This window comes from Taudactylus pleione, unplaced genomic scaffold (assembly GCF_031769625.1).
Source record: "Taudactylus pleione unplaced genomic scaffold, aTauple2 ptg000177l, whole genome shotgun sequence".
Taxonomy (NCBI): domain Eukaryota; kingdom Metazoa; phylum Chordata; class Amphibia; order Anura; family Myobatrachidae; genus Taudactylus; species Taudactylus pleione.
Genome location: NW_028284579.1, coordinates 632,424 through 650,527, shown reverse-complemented (window position 1 = coordinate 650,527; position 18,104 = coordinate 632,424). Strand labels below are relative to the sequence as shown.

Below are 18,104 nucleotides of genomic sequence, written 5' to 3'. Positions count from 1 at the left end.
AGCATGTGAAGATGTTATTTGTGTCAAGCAATTTCTCAAATATTTGGAAAATCCTAAACTATAGGTAATTCCGTGTTAATGTTATTTTTACAATATCTTTTTGATTTATCCAACTTTAAGCATCTTTGAAAAATAATTGAAAAAGCAATTTATTACTAATATTTGAATCAATAGTTTCAACAGCAGCATGGACATTGCACCTTTGAAAAAGTAATTTTGGTTAATTAGTTTTATCCAATTTTTATGAAACTTAGTTTTTTATGTGTCAGGATGGCCGAGCGTTCAAAGGCGCTGCGTTACGGTTGCAGTCTCCTCTGGAGGCGTTGGGTCAAATCCTACTTCTGACAGTGTTCTTACTTTTCTTCTTTGTTCTACAATGTCTCTTCCTTGTTGCTTGTGAAGAGAAATACTTAAGATATTCACTGCAAATCTGTTTCACAAACCACTTTGAAGAATAATCAACCTTCCATTATTTCTGCTTTATACCAATCAAAGAAAATGTTGCATTCTTCCCTAAAAATATGGACTTAAATACTACTTCAGACATCAATATTATATGTATTTTTTTCTTTGGTCAACATTTTTTCATATACTGAGTTTGCAAAATAAAATATCCCCCAACTTCTGAATCAGGGCTCCATATCTCAGGAGTAAGAACACTGCTCTTTTAAGCCAGTGGTCATGAACTCAAACCCTACTTGTACACTCCTTCATAGCATCCAATCAAGCCCATAAGCCAAAATCATTAGCCAGTTTTTGGAAGGTTCATAAATGTCTTTTCTATGGTGAGTGAAAATCCACAAGACAACAAATTCTAGACACTTGGAATCCAATCCTGAATAGAGCAAAAAAAATAATTACCGCATTTTTCCTTGGCATTCTATGAATTAGAAAAATAGATACTGCACATCCCCTTTTCAATGTATTTTGGAAACTGCAACGTTTGGAGTAATGATTTTCTTTCAATGCAGCTCTCAATCAATCAATACAAAATTCAGGCATTAATTGTAGATCATGTGAAGATGTTATTTGTGTCAAATATTTTCTCAAATATTTGGAAAATCCTAAACTATACGTAATTCCGTGTTAATGTTATTTTTACAATATCTTTTTGATTTATCCAACTTTAAGCATCTTTGAAAAATAATTGAAAAAGCAATTTATTACTAATATTTGAATCAATAGTTTCAACAGCAGCATGGACATTGCACCTTTGAAAACGTAATTTTGGTTAATTAGTTTTATCCAATTTTTATGAAACTTAGTTTTTTTTGTGTCAGGATGGCCGATCGGTCTAAGGCGCTGCGTTCAGGTTGCAGTCTCCTCTGGAGGCGTGGGTTCAAATCCCACTTCTGACAGTGTTCTTCCTTTTCTTCTTTGTTCTACAATGTCTCTTCCTTGTTGCTTGTGAAGAGAAATACTTAAGATATTCACTGCAAATCTGTTTCACAAACCACTTTGAAGAATAATCAACCTTCCATTATTTCTGCTTTATACCAATCAAAGAAAATGTTGCATTCTTCCCTAAAAATATGGACTTAAATATTACTTCAGACATCAATATTTTATGTATTTTTTTCTTTGGTCAACATTTTTTCATATACTGAGTTTGCAAAATAAAATATCCCCCAACTTCTGAATCAGGGCTCCATATCTCAGGAGTAAGAACACTGCTCTTTTAAGCCAGTGGTCATGAACTCAAACCCTACTTGTACACTCCTTCATAGCATCCAATCAAGCCCATAAGCCAAAATCATTAGCCAGTTTTTGGAAGGTTCATAAATGTCTTTTCTATGGTGAGTGAAAATCCACAAGACAACAAATTCTAGACACTTGGAATCCAATCCTGAATAGAGCAAAAAAAATAATTACCGCATTTTTCCTTGGCATTCTATGAATTAGAAAAATAGATACTGCACATCCCCTTTTCAATGTATTTTGGAAACTGCCACATTTGGAGTCATGATTTTCTTTCAGTGCAGCTCTCAATCAATCAATACAAAATTCAGGCATTAATCGTAGATCATGTGAAGATGTTATTTGTGTCTAGCATTTTCTCAAATATTTGGAAAATCCTAAACTATAGGTAATTCCGTGTTAATGTTATTTTTACAATATCTTTTTGATTTATCCAACTTTAAGCATCTTTGAAAAATAATTGAAAAAGCAATTTATTACTAATATTTGAATCAATAGTTTCAACAGCAGCATGGACATTGCACCTTTGAAAAAGTAATTTTGGTTAATTAGTTTTATCCAATATTTATGAAACTTAGTTTTTTATGTGTCAGGATATCCGAGCGGTCTAAAGCGCTGCGTTCAGGTCGCAGTCTCCTCTGGAGGCGTTGGGTCAAATCCTACTTCTGACAGTGTTCTTACTTTTCTTCTTTGTTCTACAATGTCTCTTCCTTGTTGCTTGTGAAGAGAAATACTTAAGATATTCACTGCAAATCTGTTTCACAAACCACTTTGAAGAATAATCAACCTTCCATTATTTCTGCTTTATACCAATCAAAGAAAATGTTGCATTCTTCCCTAAAAATATGGACTTAAATACTACTTCAGACATCAATATTATATGTATTTTTTTCTTTGGTCAACATTTTTTCATATACTGAGTTTGCAAAATAAAATATCCCCCAACTTCTGAATCAGGGCTCCATATCTCAGGAGTAAGAACACTGCTCTTTTAAGCCAGTGGTCATGAACTCAAACCCTACTTGTACACTCCTTCATAGCATCCAATCAAGCCCATAAGCCAAAATCATTAGCCAGTTTTTGGAAGGTTCATAAATGTCTTTTCTATGGTGAGTGAAAATCCACAAGACAACAAATTCTAGACACTTGGAATCCAATCCTGAATAGAGCAAAAAAAATAATTACCGCATTTTTCCTTGGCATTCTATGAATTAGAAAAATAGATACTGCACATCCCCTTTTCAATGTATTTTGGAAACTGCCACATTTGGAGTCATGATTTTCTTTCAGTGCAGCTCTCAATCAATCAATACAAAATTCAGGCATTAATCGTAGATCATGTGAAGATGTTATTTGTGTCTAGCATTTTCTCAAATATTTGGAAAATCCTTAACTATAGGTAATTCCGTGTTAATGTTATTTTTACAATATCTTTTTGATTTATCCAACTTTAAGCATCTTTGAAAAATAATTGAAAAAGCAATTTATTACTAATATTTGAATCAATAGTTTCAACAGCAGCATGGACATTGCACCTTTGAAAAAGTAGTTTTGGTTAATTAGTTTTATCCAATTTTTATGAAACTTAGTTTTTTTTGTGTCAGGATGGCCGAGCGGTCTAAGGTGCTGCGTTCAGGTTGCAGTCTCCTCTGGAGGCGTGGGTTCAAATCCCACTTCTGACAGTGTTCTTCCTTTTCTTCTTTGTTCTACAATGTCTCTTCCTTGTTGCTTGTGAAGAGAAATACTTAAGATATTCACTGCAAATCTGTTTCACAAACCACTTTGAAGAATAATCAACCTTCCATTATTTCTGCTTTATACCAATCAAAGAAAATGTTGCATTCTTCCCTAAAAATATGGACTTAAATACTACTTCAGACATCAATATTATATGTATTTTTTTCTTTGGTCAACATTTTTTCATATACTGAGTTTGCAAAATAAAATATCCCCCAACTTCTAAATCAGGGCTCCATATCTCAGGAGTAAGAACACTGCTCTTTTAAGCCAGTGGTCATGAACTCAAACCCTACTTGTACACTCCTTCATAGCATCCAATCAAGCCCATAAGCCAAAATCATTAGCCAGTTCTTGGAAAGTTCATAAATGTCTTTTCTATGGTGAGTGAAAATCCACAAGACAACAAATTCTAGACACTTGGAATCCAATCCTGAATAGAGCAAAAAAAAGAATTACCGCATTTTTCCTTGGCATTCTATGAATTAGAAAAATAGATACTGCACATCCCCTTTTCAATGTATTTTGGAAACTGCCACATTTGGAGTAATGATTTTCTTTTAATGCAGCTCTCAATCAATCAATACAAAATTCAGGCATTAATTGTAGAGCATGTGAAGATGTTATTTGTGTCAAGCAATTTCTCAAATATTTGGAAAATCCTAAACTATAGGTAATTCCGTGTTAATGTTATTTTTACAATATCTTTTTGATTTATCCAACTTTAAGCATCTTTGAAAAATAATTGAAAAAGCAATTTATTACTAATATTTGAATCAATAGTTTCAACAGCAGCATGGACATTGCACCTTTGAAAAAGTAATTTTGGTTAATTAGTTTTATCCAATTTTTATGAAACTTAGTTTTTTATGTGTCAGGATGGCCGAGCGTTCAAAGGCGCTGCGTTACGGTTGCAGTCTCCTCTGGAGGCGTTGGGTCAAATCCTACTTCTGACAGTGTTCTTACTTTTCTTCTTTGTTCTACAATGTCTCTTCCTTGTTGCTTGTGAAGAGAAATACTTAAGATATTCACTGCAAATCTGTTTCACAAACCACTTTGAAGAATAATCAACCTTCCATTATTTCTGCTTTATACCAATCAAAGAAAATGTTGCATTCTTCCCTAAAAATATGGACTTAAATACTACTTCAGACATCAATATTATATGTATTTTTTTCTTTGGTCAACATTTTTTCATATACTGAGTTTGCAAAATAAAATATCCCCCAACTTCTGAATCAGGGCTCCATATCTCAGGAGTAAGAACACTGCTCTTTTAAGCCAGTGGTCATGAACTCAAACCCTACTTGTACACTCCTTCATAGCATCCAATCAAGCCCATAAGCCAAAATCATTAGCCAGTTTTTGGAAGGTTCATAAATGTCTTTTCTATGGTGAGTGAAAATCCACAAGACAACAAATTCTAGACACTTGGAATCCAATCCTGAATAGAGCAAAAAAAATAATTACCGCATTTTTCCTTGGCATTCTATGAATTAGAAAAAGAGATACTGCACATCCCCTTTTCAATGTATTTTGGAAACTGCCACATTTGGAGTCATGATTTTCTTTCAGTGCAGCTCTCAATCAATCAATACAAAATTCAGGCATTAATCGTAGATCATGTGAAGATGTTATTTGTGTCTAGCATTTTCTTAAATATTTGGAAAATCCTAAACTATAGGTAATTCCGTGTTAATGTTATTTTTACAATATCTTTTTGATTTATCCAACTTTAAGCATCTTTGAAAAATAATTGAAAAAGCAATTTATTACTAATATTTGAATCAATAGTTTCAACAGCAGCATGGACATTGCACCTTTGAAAAAGTAATTTTGGTTAATTAGTTTTATCCAATTTTTATGAAACATAGTTTTTTATGTGTCAGGATATCCGAGCGGTCTAAAGCGCTGCGTTCAGGTCGCAGTCTCCTCTGGAGGTGTGGGTTCAAATCCCACTTCTGACAGTGTTCTTCTTTTTCTTCTTTGTTCTACAATGTCTCTTCCTTGTTGCTTGTGAAGAGAAATACTTAAGATATTCACTGCAAATCTGTTTCACAAACCACTTTGAAGAATAATCAACCTTCCATTATTTCTGCTTTATACCAATCAAAGAACATGTTGCATTCTTCCCTAAAAATAAGGACTTAAATACTACTTCAGACATCAATATTATATGTATTTGTTTCTTTGGTCAACATTTTTTCATATACTGAGTTTGCAAAATAAAATAATCCCCCAACTTCTGAATCAGGGCTCCATATCTCAGGAGTAAGAACACTGTTCTTTTAAGCCAGTGGTCTTGAACACAAACCCTACTTGTACACTCCTTCATAGCATCCAATCAAGCCCATAAGCCAAAATCATTAGCCAGTTCTTGGAAAGTTCATAAATGTCTTTTCTATGGTGAGTGAAAATACACAAGACAACAAATTCTAGACACTTGGAATCCAATCCTGAATAGAGCAAAAAAAATAATTACCGCATTTTTCCTTGGCATTCTATAAATTAGAAAAATAGATACTGCACATCCCCTTTTTAATGTATTTTGGAAACTGCCACATTTGGAGTAATGATTTTCTTTCAATGCAGCTATCAATCAATCAATACAAAATTCAGGCATTAATTGTAGATCATGTGAAGATGTTATTTGTGTCAAGCATTTTCTCAAATATTTGGAATATCCTAAACTATAGGTAATTCCGTGTTAATGTTATTTTTACAATATCTTTTTGATTTATCCAACTTTAAGCATCTTTGAAAAATAATTGAAAAAGCAATTTATTACTAATATTTGAATCAATAGTTTCAACAGCAGCATGGACATTGCACCTTTGAAAAAGTAATTTTGGTTAATTAGTTTTATCCAATTTTTATGAAACTTAGTTTTTTTTGTGTCAGGATGGCCGAGCGGTCTAAGGCGCTGCGTTCAGGTCGCAGTCTCCTCTGGAGGAGTGGGTTCAAATCCCACTTCTGACAGTGTTCTTCCTTTTCTTCTCTGTTCTACAATGTCTCTTCCTTGCTGCTTGTGAAGACAAATACTTAAGATATTCACTGCAAATCTGTTTCACAAACCACTTTGAAGAATAATCAACCTTCCATTATTTCTGCTTTATACCAATCAAAGAAAATGTTGCAATCTTCCCTAAAAATATGGACTTAAATATTACTTCAGACATCAATATTTTATGTATTTTTTTCTTTGGTCAACATTTTTTCATATACTGAGTTTGCAAAATAAAATATCCCCCAACTTCTGAATCAGGGCTCCATATCTCAGGAGTAAGAACACTGCTCTTTTAAGCCAGTGGTCATGAACACAAACCCTACTTGTACACTCCTTCATAGCATCCAATCAAGCCCATAAGCCAAAATCATTAGCGAGTTCTTGGAAAGTTCATAAATGTCTTTTCTATGGTGAGTGAAAATCCACAAGACAACAAATTCTAGACACTTGGAATCCAATCCTGAATAGAGCAAAAAAAATAATTACAGCATTTTTCCTTGGCATTCTATGAATTAGAAAAATAGATACTGCACATCCCCTTTTCAATGTATTTTGGAAACTGCCACGTTTGGAGTAATGATTTTCTTTCAATGCAGCTCTCAATCAATCAATACAAAATTCAGGCATTAATTGTAGATCATGTGAAGATGTTATTTGTGTCAAACATTTTCTCAAATATTTGGAAAATCCTAAACTATACGTAATTCCGTGTTAATGTTATTTTTACAATATCTTTTTGATTTATCCAACTTTAAGCATCTTTGAAAAATAATTGAAAAAGCAATTTATTACTAATATTTGAATCAATAGTTTCAACAGCAGCATGGACATTGCACCTTTGAAAAAGTAATTTTGGTTAATTAGTTTTATCCAATTTTTATGAAACTTAGTTTTTTATGTGTCAGGATGGCCGAGCGGTCTAAGGTGCTGTGTTCAGGTTGCAGTCTTCTCTGGAGGCGTGGCTTCAAATCCCACTTCTGACAGTGTCTACAATGTCTCTTCCTTGTTGCTTGTGAAGAGAAATACTTAAGATATTCACTGCAAATCTGTTTCACAAACCACTTTGAAGAATAATCAACCTTCCATTATTTCTGCTTTATACCAATCAAAGAAAATGTTGCATTCTTTCCTAAAAATATGGACTTAAATACTACTTCAGACATCAATATTATATGTATTTTTTTCTTTGGTCAACATTTTTTCATATACTGAGTTTGCAAAATAAAATATCCCCCAACTTCTGAATCAGGGCTCCATATCTCAGGAGTAAGAACACTGCTCTTTTAAGCCAGTGGTCATGAACTCAAACTCTACTTTTACACTCCTTCATAGCATCCAATCAAGCCCATATGCCAATATCATTAGCCAGTTCTTGGAAAGTTCATAAATGTCTTTTCCATGGTGAGTGAAAATCCACAAGACAAGAAATTCTAGACACTTGGAATCCAATCCTGAATAGAGCAAAAAAAAAAAATTACCGCATTTTTCCTTGGCATTCTATGAATTAGAAAAATAGATACTGCACATCCCCTTTTCAATGTATTTTGGAAACTGCCACATTTGGAGTAATGATTTTCTTTCAATGCAGCTCTCAATCAATCAATACAAAATTCAGGCATTAATTGTAGAGCATGTGAAGATGTTATTTGTGTCAAGCATTTTCTCAAATATTTGGAAAATCCTAAACTATAGGTAATTCCGTGTTAATGTTATTTTTACAATATCTTTTTGATTTATCCAACTTTAAGCATCTTTGAAAAATAATTGAAAAAGCAATTTATTACTAATATTTGAATCAATAGTTTCAACAGCAGCATGGACATTGCACCTTTGAAAAAGTAATTTTGGTTAATTAGTTTTATCCAATTTTTATAAAACTTAGTTTTTTATGTGTCAGGATGGCCGAGCGTTCAAAGGCGCTGCGTTAAGGTTGCAGTCTCCTCTGGAGGCGTGGGGTCAAATCCTACTTCTGACAGTGTTCTTCCTTTTCTTCTTTGTTCTACAATGTCTCTTCCTTGTTGCTTGTGAAGAGAAATACTTAAGATATTTACTGCAAATCTGTTTCACAAACCACTTTGAAGAATAATCAACCTTCCATTATTTCTGCTTTATACCAATCAAAGAAAATGTTGCATTCTTCCCTAAAAATATGGACTTAAATACTACTTCAGACATCAATATTATATGTATTTTTTTCTTTGGTCAACATTTTTTCATATACTGAGTTTGCAAAATAAAATATCCCCCAACTTCTGAATCAGGGCTCCATATCTCAGGAGTAAGAACACTGCTATTTTAAGCCAGTGGTCATGAACTCAAACCCTACTTGTACACTCCTTCATAGCATCCAATCAAGCCCATAAGCCAAAATCATTAGCCAGTTTTTGGAAGGTTCATAAATGTCTTTTCTATGGTGAGTGAAAATCCACAAGACAACAAATTCTAGACACTTGGAATCCAATCCTGAATAGAGCAAAAAAAATAATTACCGCATTTTTCCTTGGCATTCTATGAATTAGAAAAATAGATACTGCACATCCCCTTTTCAATGTATTTTGGAAACTGCCACATTTGGAGTCATGATTTTCTTTCAGTGCAGCTCTCAATCAATCAATACAAAATTCAGGCATTAATCGTAGATCATGTGAAGATGTTATTTGTGTCTAGCATTTTCTCAAATATTTGGAAAATCCTTAACTATAGGTAATTCCGTGTTAATGTTATTTTTACAATATCTTTTTGATTTATCCAACTTTAAGCATCTTTGAAAAATAATTGAAAAAGCAATTTATTACTAATATTTGAATCAATAGTTTCAACAGCAGCATGGACATTGCACCTTTGAAAAAGTAGTTTTGGTTAATTAGTTTTATCCAATTTTTATGAAACTTAGTTTTTTTTGTGTCAGGATGGCCGAGCGGTCTAAGGTGCTGCGTTCAGGTTGCAGTCTCCTCTGGAGGCGTGGGTTCAAATCCCACTTCTGACAGTGTTCTTCCTTTTCTTCTTTGTTCTACAATGTCTCTTCCTTGTTGCTTGTGAAGAGAAATACTTAAGATATTCACTGCAAATCTGTTTCACAAACCACTTTGAAGAATAATCAACCTTCCATTATTTCTGCTTTATACCAATCAAAGAAAATGTTGCATTCTTCCCTAAAAATATGGACTTAAATACTACTTCAGACATCAATATTATATGTATTTTTTTCTTTGGTCAACATTTTTTCATATACTGAGTTTGCAAAATAAAATATCCCCCAACTTCTAAATCAGGGCTCCATATCTCAGGAGTAAGAACACTGCTCTTTTAAGCCAGTGGTCATGAACTCAAACCCTACTTGTACACTCCTTCATAGCATCCAATCAAGCCCATAAGCCAAAATCATTAGCCAGTTCTTGGAAAGTTCATAAATGTCTTTTCTATGGTGAGTGAAAATCCACAAGACAACAAATTCTAGACACTTGGAATCCAATCCTGAATAGAGCAAAAAAAAGAATTACCGCATTTTTCCTTGGCATTCTATGAATTAGAAAAATAGATACTGCACATCCCCTTTTCAATGTATTTTGGAAACTGCCACATTTGGAGTAATGATTTTCTTTTAATGCAGCTCTCAATCAATCAATACAAAATTCAGGCATTAATTGTAGAGCATGTGAAGATGTTATTTGTGTCAAGCAATTTCTCAAATATTTGGAAAATCCTAAACTATAGGTAATTCCGTGTTAATGTTATTTTTACAATATCTTTTTGATTTATCCAACTTTAAGCATCTTTGAAAAATAATTGAAAAAGCAATTTATTACTAATATTTGAATCAATAGTTTCAACAGCAGCATGGACATTGCACCTTTGAAAAAGTAATTTTGGTTAATTAGTTTTATCCAATTTTTATGAAACTTAGTTTTTTATGTGTCAGGATGGCCGAGCGTTCAAAGGCGCTGCGTTACGGTTGCAGTCTCCTCTGGAGGCGTTGGGTCAAATCCTACTTCTGACAGTGTTCTTACTTTTCTTCTTTGTTCTACAATGTCTCTTCCTTGTTGCTTGTGAAGAGAAATACTTAAGATATTCACTGCAAATCTGTTTCACAAACCACTTTGAAGAATAATCAACCTTCCATTATTTCTGCTTTATACCAATCAAAGAAAATGTTGCATTCTTCCCTAAAAATATGGACTTAAATACTACTTCAGACATCAATATTATATGTATTTTTTTCTTTGGTCAACATTTTTTCATATACTGAGTTTGCAAAATAAAATATCCCCCAACTTCTGAATCAGGGCTCCATATCTCAGGAGTAAGAACACTGCTCTTTTAAGCCAGTGGTCATGAACTCAAACCCTACTTGTACACTCCTTCATAGCATCCAATCAAGCCCATAAGCCAAAATCATTAGCCAGTTTTTGGAAGGTTCATAAATGTCTTTTCTATGGTGAGTGAAAATCCACAAGACAACAAATTCTAGACACTTGGAATCCAATCCTGAATAGAGCAAAAAAAATAATTACCGCATTTTTCCTTGGCATTCTATGAATTAGAAAAAGAGATACTGCACATCCCCTTTTCAATGTATTTTGGAAACTGCCACATTTGGAGTCATGATTTTCTTTCAGTGCAGCTCTCAATCAATCAATACAAAATTCAGGCATTAATCGTAGATCATGTGAAGATGTTATTTGTGTCTAGCATTTTCTTAAATATTTGGAAAATCCTAAACTATAGGTAATTCCGTGTTAATGTTATTTTTACAATATCTTTTTGATTTATCCAACTTTAAGCATCTTTGAAAAATAATTGAAAAAGCAATTTATTACTAATATTTGAATCAATAGTTTCAACAGCAGCATGGACATTGCACCTTTGAAAAAGTAATTTTGGTTAATTAGTTTTATCCAATTTTTATGAAACATAGTTTTTTATGTGTCAGGATATCCGAGCGGTCTAAAGCGCTGCGTTCAGGTCGCAGTCTCCTCTGGAGGTGTGGGTTCAAATCCCACTTCTGACAGTGTTCTTCTTTTTCTTCTTTGTTCTACAATGTCTCTTCCTTGTTGCTTGTGAAGAGAAATACTTAAGATATTCACTGCAAATCTGTTTCACAAACCACTTTGAAGAATAATCAACCTTCCATTATTTCTGCTTTATACCAATCAAAGAACATGTTGCATTCTTCCCTAAAAATAAGGACTTAAATACTACTTCAGACATCAATATTATATGTATTTGTTTCTTTGGTCAACATTTTTTCATATACTGAGTTTGCAAAATAAAATAATCCCCCAACTTCTGAATCAGGGCTCCATATCTCAGGAGTAAGAACACTGTTCTTTTAAGCCAGTGGTCTTGAACACAAACCCTACTTGTACACTCCTTCATAGCATCCAATCAAGCCCATAAGCCAAAATCATTAGCCAGTTCTTGGAAAGTTCATAAATGTCTTTTCTATGGTGAGTGAAAATACACAAGACAACAAATTCTAGACACTTGGAATCCAATCCTGAATAGAGCAAAAAAAATAATTACCGCATTTTTCCTTGGCATTCTATAAATTAGAAAAATAGATACTGCACATCCCCTTTTTAATGTATTTTGGAAACTGCCACATTTGGAGTAATGATTTTCTTTCAATGCAGCTATCAATCAATCAATACAAAATTCAGGCATTAATTGTAGATCATGTGAAGATGTTATTTGTGTCAAGCATTTTCTCAAATATTTGGAATATCCTAAACTATAGGTAATTCCGTGTTAATGTTATTTTTACAATATCTTTTTGATTTATCCAACTTTAAGCATCTTTGAAAAATAATTGAAAAAGCAATTTATTACTAATATTTGAATCAATAGTTTCAACAGCAGCATGGACATTGCACCTTTGAAAAAGTAATTTTGGTTAATTAGTTTTATCCAATTTTTATGAAACTTAGTTTTTTTTGTGTCAGGATGGCCGAGCGGTCTAAGGCGCTGCGTTCAGGTCGCAGTCTCCTCTGGAGGCGTGGGTTCAAATCCCACTTCTGACAGTGTTCTTCCTTTTCTTCTCTGTTCTACAATGTCTCTTCCTTGCTGCTTGTGAAGACAAATACTTAAGATATTCACTGCAAATCTGTTTCACAAACCACTTTGAAGAATAATCAACCTTCCATTATTTCTGCTTTATACCAATCAAAGAAAATGTTGCAATCTTCCCTAAAAATATGGACTTAAATATTACTTCAGACATCAATATTTTATGTATTTTTTTCTTTGGTCAACATTTTTTCATATACTGAGTTTGCAAAATAAAATATCCCCCAACTTCTGAATCAGGGCTCCATATCTCAGGAGTAAGAACACTGCTCTTTTAAGCCAGTGGTCATGAACACAAACCCTACTTGTACACTCCTTCATAGCATCCAATCAAGCCCATAAGCCAAAATCATTAGCGAGTTCTTGGAAAGTTCATAAATGTCTTTTCTATGGTGAGTGAAAATCCACAAGACAACAAATTCTAGACACTTGGAATCCAATCCTGAATAGAGCAAAAAAAATAATTACAGCATTTTTCCTTGGCATTCTATGAATTAGAAAAATAGATACTGCACATCCCCTTTTCAATGTATTTTGGAAACTGCCACGTTTGGAGTAATGATTTTCTTTCAATGCAGCTCTCAATCAATCAATACAAAATTCAGGCATTAATTGTAGATCATGTGAAGATGTTATTTGTGTCAAACATTTTCTCAAATATTTGGAAAATCCTAAACTATACGTAATTCCGTGTTAATGTTATTTTTACAATATCTTTTTGATTTATCCAACTTTAAGCATCTTTGAAAAATAATTGAAAAAGCAATTTATTACTAATATTTGAATCAATAGTTTCAACAGCAGCATGGACATTGCACCTTTGAAAAAGTAATTTTGGTTAATTAGTTTTATCCAATTTTTATGAAACTTAGTTTTTTATGTGTCAGGATGGCCGAGCGGTCTAAGGTGCTGTGTTCAGGTTGCAGTCTTCTCTGGAGGCGTGGCTTCAAATCCCACTTCTGACAGTGTCTACAATGTCTCTTCCTTGTTGCTTGTGAAGAGAAATACTTAAGATATTCACTGCAAATCTGTTTCACAAACCACTTTGAAGAATAATCAACCTTCCATTATTTCTGCTTTATACCAATCAAAGAAAATGTTGCATTCTTTCCTAAAAATATGGACTTAAATACTACTTCAGACATCAATATTATATGTATTTTTTTCTTTGGTCAACATTTTTTCATATACTGAGTTTGCAAAATAAAATATCCCCCAACTTCTGAATCAGGGCTCCATATCTCAGGAGTAAGAACACTGCTCTTTTAAGCCAGTGGTCATGAACTCAAACTCTACTTTTACACTCCTTCATAGCATCCAATCAAGCCCATATGCCAATATCATTAGCCAGTTCTTGGAAAGTTCATAAATGTCTTTTCCATGGTGAGTGAAAATCCACAAGACAAGAAATTCTAGACACTTGGAATCCAATCCTGAATAGAGCAAAAAAAAAAAATTACCGCATTTTTCCTTGGCATTCTATGAATTAGAAAAATAGATACTGCACATCCCCTTTTCAATGTATTTTGGAAACTGCCACATTTGGAGTAATGATTTTCTTTCAATGCAGCTCTCAATCAATCAATACAAAATTCAGGCATTAATTGTAGAGCATGTGAAGATGTTATTTGTGTCAAGCATTTTCTCAAATATTTGGAAAATCCTAAACTATAGGTAATTCCGTGTTAATGTTATTTTTACAATATCTTTTTGATTTATCCAACTTTAAGCATCTTTGAAAAATAATTGAAAAAGCAATTTATTACTAATATTTGAATCAATAGTTTCAACAGCAGCATGGACATTGCACCTTTGAAAAAGTAATTTTGGTTAATTAGTTTTATCCAATTTTTATAAAACTTAGTTTTTTATGTGTCAGGATGGCCGAGCGTTCAAAGGCGCTGCGTTAAGGTTGCAGTCTCCTCTGGAGGCGTGGGGTCAAATCCTACTTCTGACAGTGTTCTTCCTTTTCTTCTTTGTTCTACAATGTCTCTTCCTTGTTGCTTGTGAAGAGAAATACTTAAGATATTCACTACAAATCTGTTTCACAAACCACTATGAAAAATAATCAACCTTCCATTATTTCTGCTTTATACCAATCAAAGAAAATGTTGCATTCTTCCCTAAAAATATGGACTTAAATACTACTTCAGACATCAATATTATATGTATTTTTTTCTTTGGTCAACATTTTTTCATATACTGAGTTTGCAAAATAAAATATCCCCCAACTTCTGAATCAGGGCTCCATATCTCAGGAGTAAGAACACTGCTCTTTTAAGCCAGTGGTCATGAACTCAAACCCTACTTGTACACTCCTTCATAGCATCCAATCAAGCCCATAAGCCAAAATCATTAGCCAGTTTTTGGAAGGTTCATAAATGTCTTTTCTATGGTGAGTGAAAATCCACAAGACAACAAATTCTAGACACTTGGAATCCAATCCTGAATAGAGCAAAAAAAATAATTACCGCATTTTTCCTTGGCATTCTATGAATTAGAAAAATAGATACTGCACATCCCCTTTTCAATGTATTTTGGAAACTGCCACATTTGGAGTAATGATTTTCTTTCAGTGCAGCTCTCAATCAATCAATACAAAATTCAGGCATTAATCGTAGATCATGTGAAGATGTTATTTGTGTCTAGCATTTTCTCAAATATTTGGAAAATCCTAAACTATAGGTAATTCCGTGTTAATGTTATTTTTACAATATCTTTTTGATTTATCCAACTTTAAGCATCTTTGAAAAATAATTGAAAAAGCAATTTATTACTAATATTTGAATCAATAGTTTCAACAGCAGTATGGACATTGCACCTTTGAAAAAGTAATTTTGGTTAATTAGTTTTATCCAATTTTTATGAAACTTAGTTTTTTTTGTGTCAGGATGGCCGAGCGGTCTAAGGCGCTGCGTTCAGGTCGCAGTCTTCTCTGGAGGCGTGGGTTCAAATCCCACTTCTGACAGTGTTCTTCCTTTTCTTCTCTGTTCTACAATGTCTCTTCCTTGCTGCTTGTGAAGACAAATACTTAAGATATTCACTGCAAATCTGTTTCACAAACCACTTTGAAGAATAATCAACCTTCCATTATTTCTGCTTTATACCAATCAAAGAAAATGTTGCATTCTTCCCTAAAAATATGGACTTAAATACTACTTCAGACATCAATATTATATGTATTTTTTTCTTTGATCAACATTTTTTCATATACTGAGTTTGCAAAATAAAATATCCCCCAACTTCTAAATCAGGGCTCCATATCTCAGGAGTAAGAACACTGCTCTTTTAAGCCAGTGGTCATGAACTCAAACCCTACTTGTACACTCCTTTATAGCATCCAATCAAGCCCATAAGCCAAAATCATTAGCCAGTTCTTGGAAAGTTCATAAATGTCTTTTCTATGGTGAGTGAAAATCCACAAGACAACAAATTCTAGACACTTGGAATCCAATCCTGAATAGAGCAAAAAAAATAATTACCGCATTTTTCCTTGGCATTCTATGAATTAGAAAAATAGATACTGCACATCCCCTTTTCAATGTATTTTGGAAACTGCCACATTTGGAGTAATGATTTTCTTTTAATGCAGCTCTCAATCAATCAATACAAAATTCAGGCATTAATTGTAGAGCATGTGAAGATGTTATTTGTGTCAAGCAATTTCTCAAATATTTGGAAAATCCCAAACTATAGGTAATTCCGTGTTAATGTTATTTTTACAATATCTTTTTGATTTATCCAACTTTAAGCGTCTTTGAAAAATAATTGAAAAAGCAATTTATTACTAATATTTGAATCAATAGTTTCAACAGCAGCATGGACATTGCACCATTGAAAAAGTAATTTTAGTTAATTAGTTTTATCCAATTTTTATGAAACTTAGTTTTTTATGTGTCAGGATGGCCGAGCGTTCAAAGGCGCTGCGTTACGGTTGCAGTCTCCTCTGGAGGCGTTGGGTCAAATCCTACTTCTGACAGTGTTCTTCCTTTTCTTCTCTGTTCTACAATGTCTCTTCCTTGCTGCTTGTGAAGACAAATACTTAAGATATTCACTGCAAATCTGTTTCACAAACCACTTTGAAGAATAATCAACCTTCCATTATTTCTGCTTTATACCAATCAAAGAAAATGTTGCATTCTTCCCTAAAAATATGGACTTAAATATTACTTCAGACATCAATATTTTATGTATTTTTTTCTTTGGTCAACATTTTTTCATATACTGAGTTTGCAAAATAAAATATCCCCCAACTTCTGAATCAGGGCTCCATATCTCAGGAGTAAGAACACTGCTCTTTTAAGCCAGTGGTCATGAACACAAACCCTACTTGTACACTCCTTCATAGCATCCAATCAAGCCCATAAGCCAAAATCATTAGCGAGTTCTTGGAAAGTTCATAAATGTCTTTTCTATGGTGAGTGAAAATCCACAAGACAACAAATTCTAGACACTTGGAATCCAATCCTGAATAGAGCAAAAAAAATAATTACCGCATTTTTCCTTGGCATTCTATGAATTAGAAAAATAGATACTGCACATCCCCTTTTCAATGTATTTTGGAAACTGCCACGTTTGGAGTAATGATTTTCTTTCAATGCAGCTCTCAATCAATCAATACAAAATTCAGGCATTAATTGTAGATCATGTGAAGATGTTATTTGTGTCAAACATTTTCTCAAATATTTGGAAAATCCTAAACTATACATAATTCCGTGTTAATGTTATTTTTACAATATCTTTTTGATTTATCCAACTTTAAGCATCTTTGAAAAATAATTGAAAAAGCAATTTATTACTAATATTTGAATCAATAGTTTCAACAGCAGCATGGACATTGCACCTTTGAAAAAGTAATTTTGGTTAATTAGTTTTATCCAATTTTTATGAAACTTAGTTTTTTATGTGTCAGGATGGCCGAGCGGTCTAAGGTGCTGTGTTCAGGTTGCAGTCTTCTCTGGAGGCGTGGCTTCAAATCCCACTTCTGACAGTGTCTACAATGTCTCTTCCTTGTTGCTTGTGAAGAGAAATACTTAAGATATTCACTGCAAATCTGTTTCACAAACCACTTTGAAGAATAATCAACCTTCCATTATTTCTGCTTTATACCAATCAAAGAAAATGTTGCATTCTTTCCTAAAAATATGGACTTAAATACTACTTCAGACATCAATATTATATGTATTTTTTTCTTTGGTCAACATTTTTTCATATACTGAGTTTGCAAAATAAAATATCCCCCAACTTCTGAATCAGGGCTCCATATCTCAGGAGTAAGAACACTGCTCTTTTAAGCCAGTGGTCATGAACTCAAACTCTACTTTTACACTCCTTCATAGCATCCAATCAAGCCCATATGCCAATATCATTAGCCAGTTCTTGGAAAGTTCATAAATGTCTTTTCCATGGTGAGTGAAATTCCACAAGACAAGAAATTCTAGACACTTGGAATCCAATCCTGAATAGAGCAAAAAAAAAAAATTACCGCATTTTTCCTTGGCATTCTATGAATTAGAAAAATAGATACTGCACATCCCCTTTTCAATGTATTTTGGAAACTGCCACATTTGGAGTAATGATTTTCTTTCAATGCAGC

The 18,104-nt window shown here is 33.2% G+C and overlaps 5 non-coding genes across 5 annotated transcripts; all 5 read left to right on the top strand.

Annotated features, from left to right (window-relative positions):
- The first annotated feature begins 3,297 nt into the window (after positions 1-3,297).
- Positions 3,298-3,380, top strand: TRNAL-CAG (transfer RNA leucine (anticodon CAG)). The gene has a single exon. It is a non-coding gene; the product is annotated as a tRNA-Leu (tRNA).
- A 2,951-nt stretch (positions 3,381-6,331) lies between these two features.
- On the top strand, positions 6,332-6,414 carry TRNAL-CAG (transfer RNA leucine (anticodon CAG)). The gene has a single exon. It is a non-coding gene; the product is annotated as a tRNA-Leu (tRNA).
- Positions 6,415-9,345: 2,931 nt separating this feature from the next.
- Positions 9,346-9,428, top strand: TRNAL-CAG (transfer RNA leucine (anticodon CAG)). Its single transcript has one exon. It is a non-coding gene; the product is annotated as a tRNA-Leu (tRNA).
- A 2,951-nt stretch (positions 9,429-12,379) lies between these two features.
- On the top strand, positions 12,380-12,462 carry TRNAL-CAG (transfer RNA leucine (anticodon CAG)). The gene has a single exon. It is a non-coding gene; the product is annotated as a tRNA-Leu (tRNA).
- Positions 12,463-15,393: 2,931 nt separating this feature from the next.
- On the top strand, positions 15,394-15,476 carry TRNAL-CAG (transfer RNA leucine (anticodon CAG)). The gene has a single exon. It is a non-coding gene; the product is annotated as a tRNA-Leu (tRNA).
- The last annotated feature ends 2,628 nt before the right edge of the window (positions 15,477-18,104 follow it).